Source organism: Balaenoptera physalus, assembly GCF_965194825.1.
Source record: "Balaenoptera physalus genome assembly, chromosome: 15".
NCBI classification, from domain to species: domain Eukaryota; kingdom Metazoa; phylum Chordata; class Mammalia; order Artiodactyla; family Balaenopteridae; genus Balaenoptera; species Balaenoptera physalus.
The window spans coordinates 42,253,017-42,277,948 of NC_138894.1; the positions used below are offsets into that span (position 1 = coordinate 42,253,017).

Genomic DNA, 24,932 nt, shown 5'->3' on the forward strand with positions numbered 1-24,932 from the left:
AGCATCTGCTCACCTGGCCCTTCTCCACTAATGAGCACAGTGGCCTCCTGAATACCCAGCCCTGCACCGAAGACCTGGAAATCAAACATGAGCCAAGCTGGAGATTTCCCAGGGCAAAAAGTAGTAACAGAATTTAAAAATTCAAACTACCTCTGTAAATAACAAGTCATTGAGCTTGACGAGTATTTCAAAAGCTGAAAGAAAAAAAACCCATCAATTCAGGGTTTCTGTCCCCACATTCTGGACACTTGATTGACAAGGTCAAAGTCACGGTCATAATAATGCAAAAAACATGGTCTGAAGGAGAAAGGAGAGGGGAGGGATAAATTAGGAGTTTGGGATTAACAGACACCCACTACTATATATAAAACGGACAAACCACAAGCACAGGGAACTATATTCAATATCTTGTAATACCCTATAATGGAAAAGAATCTGAAAAAAAACAGATATATAATGTATAACTGAATCACTTTGCTGTACACCTGAAACTAACGGAACATAGTAAATCAACTATACTTCAATTTTTTTAAAAAATGGTCTGGTCTATGTATGCAGAAAGTGTGTGAGTGTGTATGAGAGAGTGTGTGTGTGAGTGTGTATGACAGAGAGTGTGTGTGTGTGTGTGTGTGTTAGGCAGACACGGGATAGAGGGATCAGTTCAGCCAGTTCTTTTACTACACTGACTTGGTACTTCTCTCCAGATCAGAGGTCAAAAAACTACCACCCTCAGGCCAAATTTGGCCCGCTGCCTGGTTTTGTAAATAAAGTTTTATTGGAATATGGGCCCATTCATTCATTTATGTATTATATGGCTGCTCCCCATTACAATGGCAGAGTACTTGTGACAGACATCATAAGGCCCAAAAAGCCGAAAATATTTATTATTTGGCTCTTTATAGAAAAAGCCTTCTGACCCCTGAAGATTGGCTGGATCAGCTTTAAGTAAACTAGAGAAAAAGGATCTCTGAGGAACAAGAGTTCACAAGCTCACAAGAGCCTCCATCCGCCCTGTGCCGCCATGATATGAGGGGCTGTGTTTGTCTTTCTTCCCACAGTTGGTTTTGTGACTCACATCTGCTGACCCTGTTCAGTAAGGCTGAGAAACGCAACCACACATCCCAAGGAAATCCAGCTGTGGCAATCCAGCTACATTTTCCTTTGACTCAGCCGCCCCAGCATGCAAGCAGCCTCATTTGATCCATTTCTTCTAATCCATAAGTCCCCAACCCTTTCTGCCATATTTTTTTTAATATTACACTAATGTATTTTTCATTACCCATAAATCATGTTGCCCCACAGCTCTCCACCCACAGAATCAATGGCCTTTGTTGTTTCAGGGTAAGAGGAGGCAAAACCTTGAACCAAGAAATCCTGTTTTGTTTTGTGTTTTTTGCTGTGTTTTATATAAGAATTCTCAAGCTAGAGAAAAACTACTATCTTAGAAAGCACTTTTGTTGAAAGAGAAAAACGTATTATTTGTATTCAAAAATCATCTTTGTACATATTAAGAACAAAGCTCAAGCGACTAAGCATAGAGTTTTTGCATGAGCCACAGAATAGAGAGCACATAGGGCAGGATGTAAGGCAATTCCTGCCAGACAGAAGGAGCAGGAGGTAGACTTTCCACACATCTCATCACCTACCAGGGGTTGGCCCTGGAAGACGGGGGAGAGTGAGGTGGCAAAAATCCAGATGGATAGATAAGCAAATCCAAAAATATTTAGGCCAATGATTTAATCAATCATACCTACATAATGAATCTTCCATAAGAATCCTAAATGATGGGCTTCAGAGTTTCCAGATCGGTGAACACACGGAGGTGCTGGGTGGGTGGTGCACCTGGAGAGGGCGTGGAAGCTCCACACCCTTTCCCACATACCTTGCCTGTGCACCTCTTCCATCTAGCTGTTCACCTGTATCCTTTACTATACCCTATATAATAATCTGGTAAATGCAAAATAAAACTTAGGGTGGTGCTTTAATTTCTCCCTCCTTCCACTGCTCCCCCAACATGTACATGTACACACATACACACACACAAACACACACACACTTGGTCCATGCAGTTCAGAAGCAGTAGAATATCATCAGCTGAGGGAAATGCCCAAGTAGTTGGGCCGGAGTGAATATTCTCGTTTCCCCACTACACCTCACATGGGGATGTCTTGAAGTTCCCCATGAGCCTAGTGGTGGACACGGGAGAAGGTAGCTAAGAATTAAGAGAGTGTTTCCTGAAGGCTGCCTGGTGTGTGGCAAGAGAATCCTAAAGCAGAAGCTGAAAAGTAGGCCGCCTAAAGCCAGCTCTGATGGGAGTTCCTGGCTAAGCCTAGGAGGGTCTATAGCAGTGAGAGGCAAAGTGGAAGATACTAATCCTAGGGGGTACTACCATGCACTGCTTGGGCCCAGCCAGACCATCATGAGACACACCAACCAAAGACACCTACCACTGACAATCTACTACTAAGCAGAAACTAACTCCCAAGTAGAGATAAAATCAGCAACCTTGAAGGGAGGTCAACAGAAGCCAGCAAAAAAGGACAACAAGTGTACAACAAACACATCCTGCCCCTACCCTCAATGTTGACAATGTTATATAAGCCTTTTCCTGTGCCCAGATGTCACTCAAGGTAAAGGAGAAGAGGGAATGAGAGAAGGAGAAAGCCTGAAAGAAAAAGCTGAAGCCCATAGACTCTGAGCTTACCCGGAAAATACTGTTCCAAAGTAGAAGAACCCAGTTTTACTCAAGTGGGCAAATTTAACTTCTTTTTGGTGAGTCTGTACAAATAGGGGCTTTGAACAAGATTATCAATTACAAACAATAGTCTCCATGGTTACAGATGTTAACTAGACTTATTATGGTGATCATTTCACAATGTAAACAAATACTGAATCGCTATGTTATACACTTGAAGCTAATGTTATATGTCAATTAAATACATTGCAATAAAAAATAAATGGTCTCCATATTTTGAGCACTATTTGAGCATGGTGGGTAGGTTTCCAGATACCCCACCCTCACTTCTTACCCGATCCTCTGCTTTCACACACATGCTTCACTCCACTTTAACACCAGGAAGGAAAGACATCGCCCCACCCCGCCAGGCAGAGACGAGGAAGGGAATGCTGATGTATTAACACACAAGAGAAGAGCAAGCCATCCTCACCCCAGTGCTTGGCTCTGACTGCCCTGGATGACTGCCCTGGAAGCAAGGAAGTGAGTCAAAGGCTCTGGACAACATTCCTGCCTACAGAGCCAGCAGCAAAGCAATGGTGGGAGGGCGGGGCGGGGAGGTCCTGTTTCCTCTCAATGAGGCTCACTGCTCACGTGAGTTTTCCAAGCCCAGTGGCCACTTCTATGGGTTCCATGATTCCAGATGAAATCAGCACTCCCCTTCTCCACAGGGCCCACTCTTCGGCCTTGCCATATAACCACATCATGTCAGTGCCCCCTCAGAAGCCACTGACTGCAGCATTAGGCCCCTCCCTAAGAAGATACACAAAGCAGGGTGCAGGATGGAGGTGTGTGGCTGCATAGCTACAGTACTTCCCCCAAAACTGGAATTAATTATCGCTACTTGCTCCTCTGTCCCTCTTAGATCTGCAAAGCATGGGTCACAGTGACTTTGTTTTTATTGGCCTACCACATATTGAAACCATTCCCGCATATTGATACTGAATATCTTAGCCAAAATCTTGTGAAAATCACTTACTGTGCAGCACAACAGAATGACTTTCTGAAGTTAAACGTCCTGGGACATTTTATCTTTTCAAGTACATACCAAAAGCAATTAAGTTCAAACTATGGAACACAGTCTTCGCCAGTTTCCATTCTTGACACATATGCGTCTGCGTTTCTAAGTTCAAAGACCTCTTACAGGATCAAATCTCTAGCTTTAATTTTCTCTTTGCAAGTGAAAACCAGTCCTGCATCCTTCCTTAAATCATCTGCAAGAAAGTCCATGGCATGAGGCCTCTACCCCAGACACCCCAGACGTGCCCCAAAAGGGTGGAACAGGGACCCACTGCTGTCCTCCCCTCTCCTGCAGCCCATAGCAGGTAGCACAACTGGTTGAAAAGTAAAATAATTCACTCAGAGGGCTCTAAGCAGAAAAGAGGTATAGCAGCCCTCTGCCGAAGAACAAGTCTGTCTGAGCTTTTACTGCATTGACCCAAATCACATGGTGGTTCTACCATTCACGGCAGCCTCATTCTTCCTGCTCCTTTTCCTCATGCCTGTTCTACGTCTTCATACTCAGTCACCCTGATTCCAGAGAATTCTCCCATTACTCTCACGTCCCCACTTCCTGGATTCTTGGGGCCTGACACCATGCCTTCATTTTCTCCTTACTACTCTGGGGGCCACACTTCCTCTCTTCCTCCTTCTCCCCCTCCAACCTGAAGGCACGCCTTCACCAATGGGTTCAGCACAGGTAGCTGCTGAGTGATACGTCCTGAACGTTCTGAAAAACTCCAGAAAACCTGTTCCAATTCTGCACCCCACCCCTCACCCCAAGATTATCTTTCAACACTGGTTTTCAAATTATAATCAATCCTCATTAACAGATTTTATATCTGCAAACTCACTTAACTCACTAAAATTTATTTGTAACCCTCAAATCAATATTCACAGGCACCTCTGCAGTCATTCACAGACACATGCAGAACAACAAAAAATCCAACACACACATCCCAGCTGAGTTGAATAGGATGACACTTTGCCTCCTTATTTCAGCTCTCACACTGCAAACAACAGTTTTTTGTAGTTTCTTTAAGTGCCACTTTCTTATATAATTTTTTATTTTTCTTGGTGATTCTGCTGTTGAAAATGGCTGCCAAGCACAGTGCCAAAGTGCTGTCTAGCGTTCCTGAGCACCAGAAGGCTGTGATGTACCCTATGGAGAAAATACGTAAGTTGAAAAGCTTCATTCGGGCATGAGTTATGGTGCTGTTGGCCATGAGTCCAAAGTTAATGAAGCAACAGTATATATTAAACAAGGGGTCTTTAAACAGAAACACACATACAAGGTTAGGTCTTAATCGGTTGGGACAGAGGTTCACAGGAACCTAACCCTGTATTTCCCTTAAGAGCAACGATTCAGGATTTGCTAATGCAGTGTTCACAGTGACTTTATAAAACATAATAACCACAAATAACAAGAGTGGACGGTAGTCTAGGCGATCATTTTGTAATGTATAGAAATACTGAATCACTATGTTGTACACCAGGAACTAACATAGTGTTGTGGGTCAATGATACTTCAAAAACAGACAAACGAACAAACTCATAGGAAAAAAGATCAGATTTGTGGTTCTAAGAGGCAGGGGGGAGGGGGAGGGGGGACTGGATGAAAGTGACCAAAAGGCAGAAATGTCCAGTTATAAGTAAGTACTAGGGATGTAATGTACAACATGATTAATATATTAACACTGCTATATGTTACATATGAAAGTTGTTGAGAGTAAATCCTGAGTTCTCGTCACAAGAATAAAATATTTTTTCCTTTTAAATTTTTATCTATATGAGATCATGGATGTTCACTAAGCTTACTGTGGTAATCATGATGTATGTAAGTCAAATCATTATGCTGTACACCTTAAACTTAATACAAGACAAATCACAAGTACTGAAATTGACACTGTGATTAAAAATCTTCCAAGAAACAAAAGCCCAGGACCAGATGGCTTCACAGGCGAACTCCATGAAACATTTAGAGAAGAGCTAACACCTATCCTTCTCAAACTCTTCCAAAATATACTAGAGGGAGGCACACACCCAAACTCATTCTACAGGGCCACCATCACCCTGATACCAAAACCAGACAAAGATGCCACAAAAAAAGAAAATTACAGGCCAATATCACTGATGAACATAGATGCAAAAATCCCAAACAAAATACTAGTAAACAGAAGCAAACTGCACATTAAAAGGATGATATAACATGATCAGGTGGGGCTTATCCCAGGAATGCAAGGATTCTTAAATATACGCAAATCAATCAATGTGATACACCACATTAACAAATTGAAGGAGAAAAACCATATGATCATCTCAACAGATGCAGAAAAAGCTTTTGACAAAATTCAACACCCATTTATGATAAAAACCCTCCAGAAAGTAGGCATAGAGGGAACTTACCTCAACATAATAAAGACCATATATGACAAGCCCACACCCAACATCGTTCTCAATGGTGAAAAACTGAAACCATTTCCACTAAGATCAGGAACAAGACAAGGTTGCCCACTCTCACCACTATTATTCCACATAGTTTTGGAAGTTTTAGCCACAACAATCAGAGAAGAAAAAGAAATAAAAGGAATCCAAATCAGAAAAGAAGTAAAACTGTCACTGTTTGCAGATGACATGATACTATACATAGAGAATCTTAAAGATGCTACCAGAAAAATACTAGACCTAATCAATGAATCTGGTAAAGTAGCAGGATACAAAATTAACGCACAGAAATCTCTTGCATTCCTATACATTACTGACGAAATATCTGAAACAGAAATTAAGGAAACACTCCCATTTACCACTGCAACAAAAAGAATAAAATATGTAGGAATAAACCTACCTAAGGAGACAAAAGACCTGTATGCAGAAAACTATAAGACACTGATGAAAGAAATTAAAGATGATACAAACAGATGGAGAGATATACCATGTTCTTGGATTGGAAGAATCAACATTGTGAAAATGACTATACTACCCAAAGCAATCTACAGATTCAATGCAATCCCTATCAAACTACCAATGGCATTTTTCACAGAAGTAGAACAAAAAATTTCCCAACTTGTATGGAAACACAAAAGACCCCAACTAGCCAAAGCAATCTTGAGAAAGAAAAACGGAGTTGGAGGAATCAGGCTTCCTGACTTCAGACTATACTACAAAGCTACCATAATCATGACAGTATGGTACTGGCACACAAACAGAAATATAGATCAATGGAACAGGATACAAAGCCCAGAGATAAATCCACGCACATATGTTCATTTTATCTTTGATAAAGGAGACAAGAATATACAATGGAGAAAAGGCAGCCTCTTCCATAAGTGGTGCTGGGAAAACTGGACAGCTCCATGTAAAAGAATGAAATTAGAACACTCCCTAACACCATACACAAAAATAAACTCAAAATGGATTAAAGACCTAAATGTAAGGCCAGACACTCTAAAACTCTTAGAGGAACATAGGCAGAACACTCCATGACATAAATGACAGCAAGATCCTTTTTGACCCACCTCCTAGAGAAATGGAAATAAAAACAAAAATAAACAAATGGGACCTAATGAAACTTAAAAGCTTTTGCACAGCAAAGGAAAATATAAACAAGACGAAAAGACAACCCTCAGAATGGGAGAAAATATTTGCAAATGAAGCAACTGACAAAGGATTAACCTCCAAAATCTACAAGCAGCTCATGCAGCTCAATATCAAAAAAACAAATAACCCAATCCAAAAATGGGCAGAACACCTAAACAAACATTTCTCCAAAGAAGATATACAGATTGCCAACAAACACATGAAAGAATGCTAAACATCACTAATCATTAGAGAAATGCAAATCAAAAGTACAATGAGGTATCACCTCACACTGGTCAGAATGGCCAATATCAAAAACTCTACAAACAATAAATGCTATGGAGAGGGTGTGGAGAAAAGGGAACCCTCTTGCACTGTTGCTGGGAATGTAAATTGATACAACCACTATGGAGAACAGTATGGAGGTTCCTCAAAAAACTAAAGACAGAGCTACCATACAACACAGCAATCCCACTACTGGGCATATACCCTGAGAAAACCATAATTCAAAAAGAGTCATGTACCACAATGTTCACTGCAGCTCTATTTACAATAGCCAGGACATGGAAGCAACCTTAGTGTCCATCGACAGATGAATGGACAAAGAAGATGCGGCACATATAAACAATGGAATATTACTCAGCCATAAAAAGTAACAAAATTGAGTTATTGGTAGTGAGTTGGATGGACCTAGAGTCTGTCATAGAGACTAAGGTCAGAAAGAGAAAAACAAATACCATATGCTATCACATATATATGGAATCTAAAAAAAATTTTTTTTAATGGTTCTGACGAACCTAGGGGCAGGACAGGAATAAAGACGCAGACGTAGAGAATGGACTTGAGGACACAGGGAGGGGGAAGGGTAAGCTGGGACGAAGTGAGAGAGTAGCATGGACATCTATACACTACCCAATGTAAAACAGATTGCTAGTGGGAAGCAGTTGCATTGCACAGGGAGATTAGCTCGGTGCTTTGCGACCACCTAGAGGTGTGGGATAGGGAGGCTGGGAGGGAGACGCAAGAGGAAGGGGATATGGGGATATATGTACACATATAGCTGATTCACTTTGTTATACAGCAGAAACGAACACAACATTGTAAAGCAATTTTATTTCAATAAAGATGTTTAAAAAAACAAGCACCTACTGTACAGCACAGGGAACTCTACTGAAATTCTGTAATAACCTATCTGGGAAAAAAATCTGAAAAAAGAAAAAATATGGGATTGTTTCCTTACTTTCTCTTTCTGATACTTCATTGTTAGTGTATAGGAATGCCAGAGATTTTTGTGCATTAATTTTGTATCCTGCAACCTTACCAAATTCATTGATTAGTTCTAGTAGTTTTCTGGTGGCATCTTTAGGGTTTTCTATGTATAGTATCATGTTAGCTGCAAACAGTGACAGTTTTACTTCCTCTCTTCCAATTTGTATTCCTTTTATTTCTTTTTCTTCTCTGATTGCCGTGGCTAGGACTTCCAAAACTATGTTGAATAAGAGTGGTGATAGTGTACGTCCTTGTCTTGTTCCTGATCTTGGTGGAAATGCTTTCAGTTTTTCACCATTGATGATGATGTTTGCTGTGGGTTTGTCATATATGGCCTTGATTATGTTGAGGTAGGTTCCCTCTATGCCCATTTTCTGGAGGGTTTTATCATAAATGGTGTTGAATTTTGTCAAAAGCTTTTCTGGCATCTATTGAGATGATCATATGGTTTTTATTCCTTAATTTGTTAATATGGTGTATCACATTGATTGATTTGCACATACTGAAGAATCCTTGCATTCCTCAGATAAATCCCACTTGATCATGGTGTGTGATCCTTTTAAAGTGTTGTTGGATTTTGTTTGTCAGTATTTTGTTCAGGATTTTTGCATCTATGTTCATCAGTGATATTGGCCGGTAATTTTCATTTTTTGTGATATCTTTTTCTGGGTTTGATATCAGGGTGATGGTGGCTTCGTAGAAGGAATTTGGGAGTGTTCCTCCCTCTGCAATTTTTTGGAAGAGTTTGAGAAGGATAGGTGTTAGCTCTTCTCTAAATGTTTGAGAGAATTCGCCTGTGAAGCCATCTGGTCCTGGACTGTTGTTTGTTGGTAGATTTTTAATTACAATTTCAATTTCATTACTTGTGATAGGTCTGTTTATATTTTCTAATTCTTCCTGGTTCAGTCTTGGAAAATTGTACCTTTCCAAGAATTTGTCCATTTTTTCGTGGTTGTCCATTTTATTGGCATATAGTTGTTTGCAGTGGTCTCTTATAATCCTTCGTATTTCTCTGGTGTCAGTTGTGCTTTCTCCTTTTTCATTTCTAATTTTATTGATTTGTGTCCTCTCCCTTTTTTTCTTGATGAGTCTGGCTAAAGGTTTGTCACTTTGTTTATCTTCTCAAAGAACCAACTTTTAGTTTTAGTGATCTTTGCTATTGTTTTCTTTGTTTTTATTTCATTTATTTCTGCTCTGATATTTATGATTTCTTTCCTTCTACTGACTTTGGGTTTTCTTTGTTCTTCTTTCTCTAGTTGTTTAGGGTGTAAGATTAGATTTTTTAAGGGAGATTTTTGTTTCTTGAGGTGAGACTGAATTGCTATAATCTTCCCTTTAGAATTGCTTTTGCTGTGTCCCATAGGTTTTGGGTCATCATGTATTTATTGTCATTTGTTTCTGTGTATTTTTTTATTTCTTCTTTGATTTCTTCAGTGATCTCTTGGTTATTTAGTAGTACACTGCTTAGCCTGCATGTATTTGTGTTTTTAACAGTTTTTTTTCCTGTAATTGATTTCCAATCTCATAGCGTTGTGGTCAGAAAAGATGCTTGATACTATTTCAATTTTCTTAAATTTTCTGAGGCTTGATTTGTGACCCAAGATGTGATCTATCATGCAGAATGTTCAGTGTGCACTTGAAAAGAAAGTGTATTCTGCCACTTTTGGGTAGAATGTCCTATAAGTATCAATTAAATGCCTGGTCTGGGCTTCCCTGGTGGCGCAGTGGTTGAGGGTCTGCCTGCCAATGCAGGGGACACGGGTTCGAGCCCTGGTCTGGGAAGATCCCACATGCCGCGGAGCAACTGGGCCCGTGAGCTACAATTACTGAGCCTGCGCGTCTGGAGCCTGTGCTCCGCAACAGGAGAGGCCGCGATAGTGAGAGGCCCGCGCACCGCGATGAAGAGTGGCCCCCGCCTGCCACAACTAGAGAAAGCCCTCGCACAGAAACGAAGACCCAACATAGACAAAAATAAATTAATTAATTAAATGCCTGGTCTATTGTGTCATTTAAACCTTGTTTTTCCTTGTTTATTTTCAGTTTGGATGACCTGTCCATTGGTATAAGTGGTGTGTTAAAGTCCCCTACTATTATTGTGTTACTGTTGATTTCCCCTTTTGTTTGTTAGCATTTGCCTTATGTATTGAGGTGTTCCTATGTTGGGTGCATAAATATTTATAATTGTTATATCTTCTTCTTCGATTGATCCCTTGATCATTACGTGTCCTTCTTTGTCTCGTCATAGTCTTTTTTTAAAGTCTATTTTATCTGATATGAGTATTGCTACTCCAGCTTTCTTTTGATTTCCATTTGCATGGAATATCTTTTTCCATCCCCTCACTTTCAGTCTATATGTGTCCCTAGGTCTGAAGTGTGTCTCTCGTAGACAGCAAATATACGGGTCTTGTTTTTGTATCCATTCAACCAGTCTATGTCTTTTGTTTGGGGCATTTAATCCATTTACATTCAAGGTTATTATCAATATGTATGTTCCTATTACCATTTTCTTAATTGTTTTGGTTTTGTTTTCGTGGGTCTTTTACTTCCCTTGTGTTTCCCGCCTAGAGAAGTTCCTTTAGCATTTGTCGTAAAGCTAGTTTGTTGGTGCTGAATTCTCTTAGCTTTCGCTTTTCTGAAAAGCTTTTGATTTCTCCATCAAATCTGAATGAGATGCTTGCTGGGTAGAGTAATCTTGTTTGTAGGTTTTTCTCTTTCATCACTTTAAGTATATCCTGCCACACTCCCTTCTGGCCTGCAGAGTTTCTGCTGAAAAATCAGCTGATAACCTTATGGGAATTCCTTTGTATGTTATTTTTCGCTTTTTCCTTTCTGCTTTTAATATTTTTTTTAATACTTCTTCTTTGAATTTAATTTTTGTTAGTTTTATTAATATGTGTCTTGGTTGTTTATCCTAGGGTCTTTCCTGTGTGGGACTCTCTGTGCTTCCTGAACTTGTGTGACTATTTCCTTTCCCATGTTTAGGGAAGTTTCCTACTATAATCTCTTCAAATATTTTCTCAAATCCTTTTTCTTTTCTTCTTCTGGGACCCCTATAATTCAAATGTTGGTGCATTTAGTGTTGTCCCAGAGGTCTCTGAGATTGTCTTCAATTCTTTTCATTCTTTTTTCTTTATGCTGCTCCTCAGCAGTTATTTCCACCATTCTGTTTTCCAGCTCACTTATTCCTTCTTCTGCCTCAGTTATTCTGTTATTGATTCCTTCTAGTGTATTTTTCATATCAGTTATTGTGTTGCTCATCTCTGTTTGTTTGTTCTTTAATTCTTCTATATCTTTGTTAAACATTTCTTGTATTTTCTCAATTCGTGCCTCCATTCTTTTTATGAGATTCTGGATCATCTTTACTATCATTACTCTGAATTCTTTTTCAGGTAGGTTGCCTATTTACTCTTCATTTATTTGGTCTTGTAGGTTTTTACCTTGCTCCTTCATCTGTGACATTTTTGCCATCTCATTTTTTTTTTTTTTTCTGATGAGTGTGATTGTGTTCCTGTCTTACTGGTTGTTTGGCCTGCAGCTTCCAGCACTGGAGTTTGTAGGCTGTTGGGTAGAGCTGGGTCTTGGTGCCAAGATGAGGACCTCCTGGAGACCTCACTCCAATGAGTATTCCCTGGGATCTGAGGTTCTCTGTTAGTCCAGTGGTTCAGACTCAGAGCTCCCACAACAGGAGCTCTGGCCCAACCCCTGGGTCATGAACCAAGATCCCACAAGCTATGTGGGGCAGCAAAAAAGAAAAAAAAAAAAAAAAGACAAAAGACAAGGAGGAGCAGAACAGTAATGGAGTAGAACATAAAGTAAGATTAGAAAATTACCACATATGTTAGAAAGAATAAAACAAAAAAATATAGATGAAACAACAACCAGAAGGTAAAACAGAACCACAATAGTCCAAACAGGCTTTTAAATCTCAGCTCTTCCAGCAAACACTTGAAGAAGGATGTACCTTAGTCCATTCAAGCCACTATAACAGAATACTACAGACTGGGTGGCTTATAAACAGAAATTTATTTCTCACATTTCTGGAGGCTGGAAGTTGAGATCAGAGTGCCAACATGGTCAGGTTCTGGTGAGAGCTTGCTTCCTGGTTCACAGACAGCTGTCTTCATTGTGTCCTCACATGGCAGAAGAAAAAAAGGCAAGAGAGCTCTCTGGGGTGTCTTTTATAAGAGCACTAATCTCATTCACGAGGGCTCCACTCTCATGACCTGATCACCTCCCAAAAGCCCCATCTCCTAATACCATCACAAATATTGAGGGGTTAGGATTTCAACATATGAACTTTCAGAGGACACAAACATTCAGTCCATAACAGTACTATAAAATCACCACTGTGTGACCCCTAGGAATTAAAGCAACCATGAATTGAGCATCATTGGCTGCTACATCACACAGAGAAAGAGAACCTCATAATGGAAGAGTACAAGACCATTTATGAAGTATTCTTACCCAAAAAAAATCACATCTGAATGGAACCAAACCTATGATTCCAACTTCTATTACAGGAAATACAGAGAAACATGTCAAACCACATCATGGAGACGCATCTAGCAAGATCCAGACTATGGGAGACTCCACAGATCAAATAACTTGATTTCTTCGAGAGTTCAATCAGAAAGAGGAAAAATGAGATGGAGGCAGAACTAAGATTTAAACAAGAATTAAAACATAACCAACTGCAATGTGTGGACCTGAATCTTTATTTGAATCTTCATTCAAATAAATTGTAAAAAAATTATATTTATGAGATAACTGGAAAATTAAACACTACCTGAATATTTAATGATATTAAACAAGGATTACTAAATATTTTAGGTACAATGGCATTGTAATTAATTTTAAAAGAAAACAGAACTTATGTCGTGGAGATTCATACTGAAATATTTATGGATGAAGTGATATAAATGGTGGGGAATTCACTTCAAAATAATTGATGGAGAAAGTGGATGGGGGTGAGTGGAAAATTAGCAAGATGCTGTTGGTTGGAGCTAAGTGCAGGTACAGAGGGCATTCATTATGCCATTCTGTCTACTTCTGTGTTATGTTCAAAATTCTCCATAATGAAAAAGATAAAAATGGGCATAGATAATGCCAGCTCTGTACTTACTAGCTGTGTAACATTTTGCCTAGTTCCTGAACCTCTCTGAGCCTCAGTTTCCTCAGCAAAATGGCCTGCGTGTTACCCTGGGAATTAAGATGGGTGAAGCACAAGATATATATCAAGTTAATAAAAAATACTCTATCTTTCTTCAAGTATCTTTCAAATCTTTATCACCAGTCCTAATTGCTTATCTGCAACACGAGGCTCTTATTTCCAAAAACTAAGAGATTCTTTCCCAAAGCCGGCAATTTTAAGCAGAAGGACTGTCTGCCTACTCAAAAACCATCTGCACTTTCTTCTCTGCTGTCAGTCTCAATTTCATTTCCAATATCTCCTGGTCCCCTTTTATCTTTGCTGGTGATTGTGGTTGATTCAAGGGTTGACCTCCAACCCACTTCTGGCCACTGAGACATAAGAAGTCTGCTGAGGGTTTCTGGAATTAGGATCTTTTGCCCTTTAAAAAAAGATGCACAAGGAAGAAAGAATTTTCTTCTGCCATAGTTACCTCTTCATGTGATGCCTGGAACTGCAACAGCCATCTTGTGACCATAAGTGGAGCCAGCCTGGGAGGAACTTGCTAAGGATGGCAGAGTAGAAAGACATAAAGACTCTGGGTTCTCAATGACATCATTGAGCCACTGAGTTGGCCAATCCTGAATTTCTTGTCATACATCATAAAAAGCACCATTATTGTTTAAGCCATTTTGAGTAGGGTATTCTGTTACTTGGAACTGAAGTCCCCTAAATGAAACAGGCTCAGCAGAATCACCTGCAGAAGGAGGGACAGCTACACATCTCCCCCTCACCTTCCACATTCTGCTATTTCTCCACTGAGGGCACATTCCCTCTTCCACACCCCTACTCCTTTCTCATACCCTATCATCCCCACTCCCACAGGTGTATGTTACTGGGACCAAAAGATATGGTGAGAACCATTGCAAATGAGCTGAAGATGGCAACAAACATGTTCTATCTTCTTACCTTGGTTCCTGGGACAGGGCCTGGCAAAGTTAATACAGATTTGAGTGCAAGGGGGAAAAAATGAATCCATAAATTAATGCCCTGCCATCTCAAAACTTAAGTTTCAAAGTTAGACTCAACTTCCCCCCAAAACTTCACAAATATTTGTGCATCATCTCTTGCCTGAACTACAGTGGCTTCCAGTTGGCCTCCCTGTCTCCAGCCTTCCGCATTGCATGGTAAACACAGGTACCTCCTAAATCGTGGATCATTCTCTACCTTCCTTAAATATCTCTGGGAACTCAGAATTAGCAAGAGGACCAAGTCCAAATTCCTTTCATGGAATAAGGCCCTTCTTCTTTTGACCACAACCTAACTTTGCTGCTAAATCGCCTACTTCCCTCCTGTCTCCTGCTCCTCCAACCCATTCTATGTTCCAGCCATACCAGCCCCTGGTAGAATCCTGAATCAGTCTCATTATTCTTACTTTTTTTTTTTCTTTCCACCCCACCTAGCTAGCTTAACAAACTCCTGATCATCCTTCACGACCTCGCTCAGATGTCAACTTGTTTCCACTTCCAGACAGAGTTGGTCACACTTCCTCAGTTTTCTCATAGTCCTTTGACCACACCTCCACAATAACACCTGTCAGATCAAATTAGAATTTTTGTTTAAACATACATCCCTCTACTAAACTAAAAAGTATTCCAGAGACAGAGCTACATCCTTACTCCCTACAATATCTGTTACTGGATAAAAGGTTTTGAATTATGGAAAAGAAGGAAGAAAAGTACTGGCATTTTTCCAGTTGCTAAGTCTAGAAACCTGGAAGTTATGAATTCCCAGAGCAGAAAGGAATGTTACAGATCATCGTGGAAAAACCTTTACTTTAAAGATAAATAAATTGACTCTTCTTTCATCCCCTTTACACAATTTGTCACCAAATCCGTTTGTCATATTCTCCTTCAAAATATCTACCAGATTTCCCCCTGCCTCTCCATCCCTACTGACCCCCATCTAGTCCATCTCACTTACTCACTCTGGGATTGCTGAAAAGGCCCTCAAAGAGGGTCTCCTCTCCCCTCTCCTTTCTGAGCCATCATGTACACAACTGACAGAAGAAACTTTCTAAACTAGTGCTTTTAACATGCCACCCCAACCGCCCCCAAAGAAGTCTTTCCCATTTCCTAATGGCCTTATTTTTTTAAGCCAAGCTCTCACTCCACCCGCACCAGCCTGGCTTTCTAGAGCTCAGTTATCTGGGCCATCCTCTTAGTCCAACTCTTCCCCACAGTCCCAGACACACATGCCATGCCCCAGGTGTCTTGCAGTGTCAGAAAATATGGCAGCGCTCACTTCTGCCTCTGGCTTTCTACTTAGACCCAATACCCTACGTGGATGTCCTCCTGCTCACCTCTGCCCTCCTTCAAGGTCCCCCATTACACCTTCCCTCTCTCCCTGCCACAGATTAGACTAATTCTTCCCTTTCCCTGAACTCCCATGGCCATAACGTTTACTGTTCTGTCTCCCACTTAAAACATAAGTGAGTTAAGGGTGGGGACTGTGTCTTAAACAGTCTGCATGCCCCGCGAGTCTGCCTCCCCCACCTTTGCCTATCACCACCCTACACTTCCTTTAAAACTGAATACAAATACCACTTGCCGATCAACTAAAGAAACTAAAAATCCAACGCCTCTGAAATCCTACAGAACTTTGTTGGTATCTTTCTTCAGGCATTTATCACATTCTTTCTATTGATGGAACTGGTTGCTGCTGTGTTTTATTTTTCTGAATATAGGCCAAACTCCTTGAGGGCAGGAATTGGTCTCCTCGTCTCTGTATCACATCATCCCCGGTGTCCTTAGCACCCACTGTAGTGCTTTGTACAGAAGAAGTCCTTATTGTAAGATTCTTCCTTTGAGCACCTCTGTTTCTCTGTGGTTCTTAACATGAATGTTGAAGGCAGAGACCGAGAAACACAATTATTGTGTGTGTGTTTGTGTGTGTGTGTGTGTGTGTGTGTGTGTGTGTGTGAGGGCAGGGGGGAGAGGAAGAAATACAGGCATATTTTTGTGTCCAGGCACATGTGTGTACCTGTCCCCCTCGTTGATATCCATGTGAAATCTTGTTTAAATGGTTCTCAGGAGTAAACTTGAAGGGGGAAAAGGTTATAAAAAAGATAAGGCAGAGAGATGGGTCCATTCCCACAAGGTCGGTCTTGGTGACCCCCCAGGGAGATTACTGGTTTTAGCATTGAAAGCCCTGCACCCTAGGAAACCCCTAGATCCTGGGCAAACCTGGACAGTTGATTACCCTAGACCCAGTTTTAGCACCCGAGGCCACCTCCTTGTCCCCCTTTTCCTGACTCCTTATGCCACTGTTCATTTACCAGCATAAGCATGGGGTAAACACATCAATTTATCACAGCACAGACCACACTAAACTTTGATAATTCTTTAAACTTCCCAACAATGAATTAAATGTCCTGCTTTGCAAAGTAGATGTTTTACAGCTCAGCAGAAATTATTTCAGCAGATTAGAAATACTTTTGATACGTGAGGTGCTTTAGCAAAACATAAAGCATGTGGGAAACACACTTGAGATTATGTCAATACCCTGAAAATGTCATTGAATGGCAACGTATTTTCTCAATTCACCCTCAAACCACAGTTGAGGTAAAGAATCTTCCAGAATAATATCAATATGCCATATTTGGCTCTGAGAGTCCCTTTTACTCATAAAATATTTAAACTCCTTCCATCTTCTTGATACTGTCTTATTTTGATGGTTTTAGAAGCCATATTCTGAACTGTGGTATTTTCAAGCCAAATTTTTATGCATACAAAGCAACCTAAAAATGTTCAGAAACAACTGAGCTGTACATAGGGCTTCAAGCCTCCATGACGATCTCCTTGTCGTTGGCCTGCTGTTTACAGCAATCTTCAGTGTGGGAATATGTTCTCCTGCATTTCCATTAGTTCCCACAAGGGAATGACAAAGCCCTTTGAACACTTCTTAAAGCCCTCCTTTTAACCCTCTACCATGTCTAATGTCGCAGAGCCAACATCTGAAATGATCATGTAGGCACTGGTGTGATACCTGAGGACCTATAAAATGTACTTAATTTGGTAAAACATTCAGTTAATATTCTGGGAGTTTCTACAAGCTTCAGCATGCAAATTGTTCTAAGTGGACTCAAGTGACTGAATTTTTTGCTGGATTAACTAGAGGTTCAGACACCTTCTAAATCCACCATTGCAAGACTCAAAATATGTGACTAACACTATCCATAACACTGATAGAATCAATTATTTTTTAACAGGAAGAAAACCTTAAATTGTCCCTTCACATTGGCTGCGCCATCAGTTGAACATGGTACATAACTTCTCAGAGAAATATGATTTAGTATGAGAACATCTGTAACCGTCTGGGAACATATTTTTCCCAGGACTATACTTCGAGCTCTCTACAGATATCAGATGTTCTCCACAGAATCTGTGACATGTCTTAGGATTCTTGAATAAACATCAGTTATGCCTCTGTCTTGAATAGTGTCAATCTGAATTGAAAATCTGCCAGCCTTCTTAACATCACCACCAGCAGACTTCTTAATGAATCTGCTGATACTGTGGAGAGATTTCTATTAAAATCAGAGTTGTATAAAAGCTGATCTTCCACTTATTTTAGAAACTCACTTTAGTTTCCAAAGATCCAAGATGTGTTTGAGCGAGCAACACTCTGAGAAATACACACAAGGGTCCCATCTCAGCACTTACATTTGCTAGAGTGTTATTTGTCCTGTGACAACTGACAGGGTCCTTTACCAATGGTCTTACGTCCATTAATCAGGCAAAATAAAAAATATTTTGGCACAATTTGTTCTATCTTCATGTTCTTTTGATTATCAAATGGAAGGCTAGAGGTGTGATTAATAGTACTTATTAAATGGGAAGTCTTCATCTCTCATAACAGCCTCTCTGACATAAATGTTCTGTGAATTACATCTGAAGAACACACTACAAAAAAGAACTTAATTTAGTAAAATTATCTCAGATATGTACAGAGATGTACATACAAGGACATTCTTCTGAAAGTTATCTAGCGATTCCAAAAATTTGGAAAAACTTGCACTATAGGGAATAGTTAAATGATTTATAGTAAATCCCTACAACGAAATGCTATACTGTTATTAAAATTAACGTGGTGAAAGTATTTTTACTTACATGGAAAGAGACTCCACCATTAGGGTTAAGTGGGGAAAAAAGAAATTTAAAAGCTAGTATTACAGTATAATAAATTTCTGTTTAAACATTTTTTCATTATATATGTCTATATTGCATGGAAGTAAGTCTGAAAAGATATACATCAAATAGTAGGAGCGGTCATCTCTGGATGGTGGAATTATGGGTAAATTTCATGTTCCAGCTCTTCTTTCTACCACCACCAAGCTGTGTCCTATCAGTGCCCAGGACAGAAAGAGAGGGAGCCTGAGCTACAAGCAAAAGACAAAGGGTGCTGACAGATTAACTGACTCCCAGAGGCAGAAGGCTCTGAAGTGGGACCTGAGAATGTGCATTGCTAACTAGTTTCCAGGGAATGCTGAGCCTGCTAGCCCAGGGACCACACTTTGAGTAGCACTGCCCTAGGGTTTTCCTTGACCCCAGCTCTCATTAACCAGTTCCTTCGTACCTACACTGTCTTCTGTTGGTAATTATTAGTGTGTGCGTGCGTGTGTGCGTGTGTGTGTGTGTGTGTCCCGATTCTTCCACTAGAGTTCAGGCTCAGGGAGACTATGGCTCCTGGCCCCAAGCCTAGTGTCTTTCAAACGGCAAGTACTCAATGCATGTTTGTTGCAGAAGTTAATGGGAGACTTTCAAGCATGGTGGGAGGGTACTGAGAAAGATCTGTGACATTTACTACTCCTCATGTGGTACCATGGCATCATAAAAAGCTTCAACTACATATGAGCCAGAATCTCTGGGGGCAGGCCTAGGAATCTTCACATTACCAGCTCTCCAAGTGATTCTTCTGCTTACTAAAGCTGGAGATCCTGCCCAGGGAATCAGAGGAAAGGGAGGATTCTGTGGCTTGGTCAGGGAAGGTTTTGCATTGAGATAACGAAAGCCCCTGGAAAAACATGAGAATGTTTTCAAGGAACTTTACCACACTTTAACCCATTAACACTTGAGTATCAATTAGTGCCTCCAATTAACACAGAAAAGAGAAAATAGACACAAGGTTGGTATGATTTGATAAAAGAAACTTTTCAAAGGTCTGGTGCAGAGCTGAGAATCAACTTGAGGGCTGGATGCCCGTTTCCAAGGGAGTTGGGGAAGATGCACATCATATTCTTCCCAGAGCTCTTCTTGCCCTCAGGCAGTACAACCCCCAAATAAAGAGATTTTTAAAAGAAAGAAAGAAAAGAAGGAAAAAAATGTGTCTGTTTCTACTTCCCAACAATCTTTAAGCAAGCGCCACAGTTAGAGGCCAAGAGGGCACTGGACTTGGAACATTTGATGGCTCGTCCCTTCCCACGTGCTACTGTTCCCAGCTGTATCTGCTGAGAATGAAACTGTCGGGATCTTATAAAAGGCATTTTGAGAGGCCACAACACTTCCTCTTCTTACTTCAACACGAGGCCCTCAATTAAGCCGGAACTAATTCTTATGACAAGTTACAAACCACAAGCCAAAATAATGAAAACACTGACACCACTCACACTAGGGGAAGACTTCAGGGAGCTCCCATGACAAAGCCCCCGTTATTCACCCAACTCTCCCGACGGCTCCCAGTGCTGGGCACGGCAGCCTCCCTAAGCCCTGGAGAATGAGGCAGAAAGCAGAATTTCCGCTGCGGCACTGATTCAAGCTTCTAGCAGATGGTTCTGCTGATTTAACCAACTTTTTCATAGAATTTTTTCTCTCCATCAGGATGAGGCAGAGGGAAGAACACTAGACTCAAAGTCAAAAGTCCTGGGTTCCATATCCCAGTTTATCAAAAATGGGATGGCTGGAACAGGTTAGTTCATTTATCTGAGTCCCGCAACGTGTACATGTTTGTGTGCATGTGGGTGTGTATATATAACAGTAAACTGGTAGCTTCAAAACTGAGATCTGAACACATCTAGTGGTGGTGGGGGGGGGGGGGACACCCGTCCCTCCAGTTCTCTATCTGCAGGCCTTGGTAGGTGCTTCTTTGCTAGAAAAGGAGTTTAGGAGCACAGGTCTGGTAGAAGGAATGAGGGCGGCGGAGGGCGATGGTCCCACCAGCTGGGAGCACTCCGCTCTGGGAGCGACCCTGCCGGCCTGCATGCGGTAGGGAGTGATTTGCCAGCACAGTGCAGCCCCAGTGGCAGAAAAAGCGAAGCCTGGCTCCTGAGCCCAAGTGAGACACCCTCAGGGGACCCCAGAAGCAACAGAGCAATCTTTAAGAGGGCGCCGAGGTCCCGCAGTTATGCCAAGTAGGGGCTGAGCCCCTTCGGAGTTGGGTCATTCCAATTAACAAGAGGTCCTTCCTACTTGCTGGTGGGCAAGACCTGTGGACATGTAATGGGCACGAGAACTCTCCTGCCAACACCACAGGGCCAATGTCAGGCTCACAGTAGGTCATGTACAGGAGAGTAACTTGTAAACTACAAAAGCGATCTAGAGATGTGGGGATGTTCCTTTGTCCTTTGTTTTCTCAATACGAAGACAACACCCAAGAGTTCAAAGAGCTCAGATCCCAGTGGTAGACTGAGCCCTCAGAGGGCCCAGTGTGGCTACATCGAAAAGCATCTTCGGGAATATGGGTGAAGGCTCTCTTACTTTCCAAAGGGACCTTAAACTGTTTCTAAGGAGCTGACTTGACCCTCTGTAAATGGTGAATTCAGCCAGTTTACCTTTGATACCAGATCTCTCTTCCCAGCTTTACTCCCTCTATCTACATACAGGGTAGTGCCATCTGAATACTCTACAGACACCTTCAAATCAGCATGTTCAAAATTAAATTCATCTCCCTCTATTCACAAATTTTAATGACCATTAAAATACACATCTGTACTTCCTCCAGACTCTTAAGCTCCTTGAGGACAGTGACCAGATCTTACATATCTTTGTATCCCCAGTGCAGAGAACAGTAGATTTCAATAGCAGTTCATTGCATTGAAATAAAGTGTTCAGCATTAGCTATGATAATGCTAGCTGCTATAATAAATGCCAAAATCTCAGGGACTTAATATAACATTTTATTTTGTGCACTAAAGACCCCAATATGGGTGTTCCTGACTAGCAGACAGCCTTTTGCATGCTCATTTGGGACCCAGGATAATTCTATTTTGCAGCTCTGCCCTCCTCTAGGGTCTTGAAGTCTCTGCATTCAGCACACCAATGCGGGGTATGTGTGTGAGAGAAAGAGAGAGAGAGAGAGAAAGAGAGAGATTATTTGCTTGGAAAAGTCTCCCTTTTACCTATATCATTGACATAACTATTAATAACTCACCTTTTCACTCTCAAAAGTGTCCAAATTGGAAGGATAAATTATATTGTTACTCTACTTATAAACCATCTCATAGATAATCTATGAGCCCACCATAAAGTTTCTCAAGGCTTACATTTTTCACCATGGGCAACTGAGAACCAATCTGAGGGTAAACACTGTAACATAAAGAAGAAAAGGTCAAGAGTGGCATATTCCATTGTACCTGACCACCACTTACTCTGTGGTCAGATACAGTCAGATACATACTTTGAACCTTAAAATTCACTTCAGAGAAATCCTGACCTTCCAGAATATGCCTCCTCTGTGCTGTATCACAGCAGTGCCCTCAACCTGAAGAACCAGTGTCTTGACACTGAACAGCCAAGTCTTATATTCCAGCCATTGCTGAATCTGCTTTCCAGCAAAGGACTGTCTCCAGAAAAGCCAGTTTTCCTTTCCAAAAACAAACAAACAAAAAAGACCTACAATCTGATCTCAAATCCTTTCGTTACAGTATTGAAAATATGCCCAAGAAGGAAATTAAGAAACTTCTTCCCAATGGTGAATTGCCACCTAACTTTAAAAATAAAAGCCTTTAATTCTGAAATTATAATTATACAGACAGGGACCAGCCTGACATTTACTTTTGCTAATAGTCCTACTACATAACACAATAAACAAACGTGCAAAGAGAATGTTTAAGACTTGAGGGCAAAGAGTTTTCAGGAACCCAAGAGAAGTTCACGAGATAGATGTAGAAATACATACCAAGTACCAGAAAGCTAAAAGAAGGAAGTAACCGAAAAGCCTTTGTTAGCCTCACTTGTGTAAATTTAGTTGGAGCAACTTGAAATTATACAGGAATCTCTTTGAGAAATAGTCCGCAATTCAACTTCACCAATTCAGACTGATTTGCCATGTCAATTAGTCAGGATGAAAGAGGCTTTGCCAAATGTAGACGATTTCCCCATCTAACACCTCCTCTGGTTGAGCCTTGTAACGATACTGCTAAGAGGAGTATCTGATCAAATGCTTAAGCATTAACCATGTGCAAGGAAAGCCATTAAATGACTGAACATTCTGTGAATTAAACTGATTTTCCAGAAAATGAAAACAAAATTTAATCCAAGAATAAACTATCTTAAAATCGCATTAGACGAGTAAAAACATAAAATATTTTTTCACCGGGGCTATAAAAATTAAATTAGCTGAAAGAGGAAATAAATGCTTTTGTGTTCCAAGCAGTTCCATTTATTAGGACAATAGGTACCTAAGAAGGAACCAAAACTCTGAAAAGAACTGTAATTGTTTCTAAGGATGATGCTTAGTGTAGAGAAAGGAAGGCCAGCTTTTTCTCTAAGTAACTTTCCAGGAAGAGGAGAATCATACTCAGTGGCTGCTCACAAGTGAAGAAAGGAAGGTTACAGGTAACCGGAAGTTCAGAGAAATCCACATTTGACCCCAAAACTGGCCCCCTGCTGAGGAGAGGGTGGGCGGCTGGCTGCTCCCCCCTTCACCCCCTCTCTGTCGTTTCATCCCTCCCAATCTTTCCATGGGTTCAGCTGCTGCTGTACCTTTCTGCTTTTCATATACGGGCTGGTTCAAAATGCTGTTCTGGGCTCAGCTGCCTTTGTCAGCAGACTGAGTCATATCATGCCATGATGTCTATAAGAAAATTTTTGTTGTGCCCAGATCCTAGTTTTATCAGCCAGTAAGTACACCAGCTGCTGTAACAAACGGGATCAGATTTCAGAAGCCAGACACAATTTCAAAAGTCCAGGTCCCTCTTTTGCAAATGGTGACTCCGGGATCTGGGCTTTTTCTATCCTCCGATTCTACCATCTTCGAACCAATTGGATGGGAGCAGAGAGCAGGCTCATGGAAGATTGTGCAGAACTCAGTTACATGATTCCTCTAGATGCATAGGGATCTGGGAAATGTAGCTTTCTCTGTACTCAGGAAAGAGAGGAGAACTGGACACTGGTGAATCCCAGCAAGTTCTGCCACCCTGGATCTATTCGGAAAACACTCGTGACTGTCTTCTGCACATCAGATACTCTGTCAAGGACTAGGGTAAATGCCGGGCAGTGTGCTGCACTTCAGTGATCACAGGCTTGCAGGAGAGAAAAATGGGCACGTTAATGATTACAATATAACATGATAAATGGTATTAGCAGAGGGCTGAAGGAACCCCGAAAAGAAGCAAGATCAGGAAAGTTTCAGGGACGTTTGAGCTGAGTCTTGAAGGAGGGTGACAATGGCTAATGTTCTTTAATCACTTTCCACTCACCCAGCACTGTTCTAAGTGCTTTTCACGTATTAACTCACTTAATCGGCACTACTCTAAAGCTAGGTATTATTATTATACCAACAGATGAGAAACTGAAGCACAGAGAGGTTGAGTCACTTGCTCAGGGTCTCACTGTTTACTAGTGATGGAGGCAAGGTTTGGACCCAGGCATTCTATCTCCTGAAACGACTCTCAACCAGCAAACTATGTGGAGAAGCGGCAGGAGTTCACCAGGGAGGAAGGATGGGGCCCCCTCTGCTGACAGGGGCCCTGTATCAGCATTCTGTAAAGTACAGCAGGTTGGGAGAGACACATGCTGTTAAGGTCTCACTACACCCTCACCACCCATGCCAGGCAGCTATGGGTGTCATGGACAGAGTCACAGCCCAGAACCAGGATCACCACGGCAAGGTTGGGAGGATGTCAGGACATTAGGGAGATGGGCCAGACTGGAGAAGGAACACAGACCTGAATAGTAGACTGTCCTTCTAAGGCAGGGCCAGTAGCCAAGGAAGGAGGTATCGGGAGAG

At 41.2% G+C, this 24,932-nt stretch overlaps 1 protein-coding gene and 1 long non-coding RNA gene across 6 annotated transcripts in view; both read right to left on the reverse strand.

The window, feature by feature from the left end:
• Positions 1 to 24,932, reverse strand: part of LOC309643722 — a 445,978-nt gene that overhangs the window by 266,766 nt on the left and 154,280 nt on the right. The gene's annotated exons all lie outside the window — the stretch shown is intronic.
• LOC309643696 (uncharacterized protein) overlaps positions 1 to 24,932 on the reverse strand; it is a 335,906-nt gene that overhangs the window by 170,752 nt on the left and 140,222 nt on the right. Inside the window, exon 1 of one of the 5 annotated variants that reach the window (XR_014253981.1) lies at positions 3,030 to 3,071. The exons of the other annotated variants lie outside the window; for them this stretch is intronic. The gene's annotated coding sequence lies outside the window, so the exon portion shown is untranslated. Of the gene's footprint in view, positions 1 to 3,029; positions 3,072 to 24,932 lie in introns of those variants that run through there. 5 annotated transcript variants of the gene reach the window in all.